This window comes from Pteropus vampyrus, unplaced genomic scaffold, assembly GCF_000151845.1.
Source record: "Pteropus vampyrus isolate Shadow unplaced genomic scaffold, Pvam_2.0 Scaffold104, whole genome shotgun sequence".
In the NCBI taxonomy this organism is placed as follows: Eukaryota; Metazoa; Chordata; class Mammalia; order Chiroptera; family Pteropodidae; genus Pteropus; species Pteropus vampyrus.
The window spans coordinates 3,767,279-3,770,599 of NW_011888885.1; positions in this window are offsets into that span (position 1 = coordinate 3,767,279).

Consider the following 3,321-nt stretch of genomic DNA (forward strand, 5'->3'; position numbering starts at 1 on the left):
TTTGAAAGGAGAGAAAGAGTAAACCCATTAAAAGTCCATTTAGATAAATTACATCTAGCATAGGGCCTGCTGAAATCCACGCTGACTTAGAATTGCTATTATACGCTATTGATAAACTTGAAGTCTTGGCCATTCAAGGGCTTTTCATTTTTTGCTTTGATTTCAAATCAATAGTGTTTTTAGTTTACTTCTGTTTTATTCACATTCTATGCTCTACTTTTCACTACTAAATTAAGAATATAGTAATTTTATGCTTTTATTAAAATCAATAAAAAATTATATATTGCCTTTAATAGAAATTATATAACATATATATTGCAATTATATAATTTATAATTGTATTAAGACCTGCCACAATTTTTTAAATATTTTTCTTTTTTAAAAGTTACTTTTATGTATTTTATGTTTTATTCATTGGTGCATAAATGTTCACAATTGTCTCATTATTAGAGACTGTGTTTTTAATTGTAGAAAACAACCAGCTTTTATCCTTTCAATATTTCTTACCTTAAATTCTACTAAGCTGGAATAAAAAATTTTCACCTATGCCCTAATTTTTCTGCTGCATTTCTCCTAAGGAGCATAGCATTGAACTTCACATTTTATCCAGTCAACAAGTTTGATGAGAGGGATAGTTCTCTACCTATAGAATTTCTGCAGGGATAAATGCCCCTAAACCAGGAAAATTATTCTTTTCACCTCAGTTATGATACAATAAAGGAGAAGAGCCTGACTACATACTCTGTTGCCTCTTAATAAAAAGATATTCTAATGTGGTCTGTGGACCATTGCATCAGAATCACCTGGATACTTGATAAAAAGGTAGGCTGGAGGACTCCACCTCAGACAAGGAGTCTGGATATTTGAGGGAATGGAGTTCTGGCACCTGCATTTTCAGCAAGTTCCACAGGCGACCCCTATGGTCATTACAGCCTGAGAACCACTGACCTAAAGGATAATGAAAAGGCATCACTAAAATACACTTTTTATCTCTTTGAACGATTCTAAAAGAAAAAATTCCAAATAATTTGTTCTTTGCACAGGAAGAGTTAAAGAATGGATAAAAGCTCTTTCACAGGATTATAGAAGAAATTTTTTCCTATTCCCCCTCTCTTACCAACTCAGAATAGCAAAATACAAGAGGGTAGTATAGTGTTCAAATTTGCCCTCCCCCTTCTAGATTTTTCTCTCACTTTGTCCAAATGTTTTCCATTTTTACCCTCCTTCTGTCTTTAGTTATTGCTGCTTTCCTATTTATATTTCATGATCCTAGCCTATAGGATCTTTTGTATAAACAAACCAAGACTCTAGATATATATATATATCTCAAAAGGAAGAAAACACATATTTGAAATGATAACAGTGTGTTAACACGCTCTGATTACACAATCAAAGTTTCCTCTTTTTATTCCTATGCAATAGAGTTTCAATTTACCAGACCAAATATCTCAGTACTTTTGCTGTCAATCAATGAAGCTATAATATGTAATCCAATCATCATGCATTCTTTCCCCACTGAACAAACATTTACTGACTTTTTAGATTAATCTTTTGGCTGAAAGGACTTGAAACATTGTCAAACACATAGTGGTGGTATAATAACTAAATTGAGCCTCTTCTCTCTGCCCAAGGCATTAACGAGGCAAATTTCTGTTTATTCAACTCTGTTTATTAGGTCGGATCATCAAAATGGGAATCAGTGTAAGCTTTAAATAACATCTCAATTCGTTGGGTACATTCCTAATGGAATTTTATACACTTTCTCTTGGGAAATACTTCCCTTACACACCCTTATGATGCAAAATCTCTAGCAATGTCACTAATGGGTTCGACATATCTATTAGCAAATAAAAGTTGAGTTTAATTCTTAGAGACATTGCACAAATGACGTAAGTGAACTTTCAGGAAACATCTAGCTTATCCTTTAATTTTTACATATAAGGAAACTGAGGTGCCCACAGATGGAAAATTTTTTGCTCAAGGCCAAAGTATAAGTGACAAGGCTCAGAAAAGTATGAGTTCTTAGAGTCTTGCGTTGGTCGTGCCATGCTGCCAATGGGGTGTCAGGATATTATTTTTCACATGTCAATAAAACTTCTCTTTGGACCTACTGATTCTTTACCTGTTTGCAAAAACCGTTATGCAAGCGTTCCACCATAAAATCCTTAGCTCCTCTATTTCTTCCATCCCTATAACCATCAACAAATCTGTTAGATACTACCCTTGAAATAGATCCCCAAACAAACCACTTGCCCTAGTTCAAGGCCCTAACATTTCTTGCTGTGATATTGTGATTTACAAGATATTGTGATTTCCATCCTCATTTCTGGCAAAGAGCTCTTAAAACTCTTGGAGTTATCTTAAGTGATAAGAGCAGTAAGGTTTGTCTTTTGTTATGTTAATGAATGACTTTTGGAAAGCCGGTAGGTAACCTCAGGAAGGGAGCTAGTTGTCAGAGGAACCAACCACCCAACAAAGCAATTAGAGGGTTGAAGTTTTTAATCCCACCTCCAAGCTCAGGGGAGGGCAGAGGGGTTAAAGATTGAATCATCCACCAATTGCCAATGATTTAATCAAACCTGCTTATGTAATGAAGACTCCATAAAATCCCAAAAGGACGGGGTCTAGAGAGCTTCCAGATTATTGAACACATGGAGATTCTAGGAGAGTGGCCCTTCTAAAGTGAACATTGAAGCTCCCTACTCTTTCCCCATATCTTGCCCTATGCGTTTCTTCCATCTGGCTGTTCCTCAGTCATATACTTTTATAATAAACCAGTGATTTAGTGAGTAAATGGGTTTCCTGAGTGCCATGAGCTGCACTAGACAATCAGTAGAACCCAAGGATGGGGTGGGGGAACCTCTGATCTATAGCCATTTGGTCAGAAGAACAGGTAACAACAACCTGGGCTTGTGAATAGCATCTGAATTGGGATGTGGGGATCGTCTTGTGGCACTCAGCTCTCAAACTGTGGAATCTGATGCTATCTCCAGATAGGTAGTGTCAGAACTGAGTTGAATTGTAGGACACTTAGCTGGTGGCCTGAGTATTGCTTATTGGTGTGGGGAAACACCCCCACTCCCAACACACACATGCACACACACACTAACACATAGACTGGAACTGGTGATCTGAACACCTATTTACTTGCCTAGTCTGCAGCTGTCTTTTCTCCTGGGTCATCTCCCTGCTTCCCTTCTTCATGGCTTCCCATCTACCATCACCCAGGTCAATTCTCTACACAGGAAAACAAGCAACCGATCACAAAATGATGTAGTCATTGACCAGAACACTGAGATGGATTCCCCATCCCTCTTGGAG